Here is a 286-nt window from a genome sequence, read left to right as displayed (position 1 = left end):
TGTTTTTGTTGTCCTTATTTTTGCCAATTTGAAAGAGAACGTGCAGAGAGTTAACCCTCTCAGATATAACACGGCCAATTACTTATAAAATATGTATATTGGGTCCAATCAAAATGGAGGCCTATTTTAATTGTATAATAGAGCACAAATAATAAGTCATTGAAATCTTGAGTCACAGATTTGGCTGACCTCTGTTGCCTATTCATATATATCAATGTGTATGTGTAGGGTCGGACTTAGTGATTTGGAGGCCCCAGGCAGAGTCCAGTCTGAGGCCCACAAGCGA

Source organism: Oncorhynchus mykiss, chromosome 8, assembly GCF_057628025.1.
Source record: "Oncorhynchus mykiss isolate SJ-2025 chromosome 8, ASM5762802v1, whole genome shotgun sequence".
Lineage (NCBI taxonomy): Eukaryota > Metazoa > Chordata > Actinopteri > Salmoniformes > Salmonidae > Oncorhynchus > Oncorhynchus mykiss.
The sequence above is the reverse complement of the archived record's forward strand: the minus strand, read 5'-3'. Positions refer to the sequence as shown.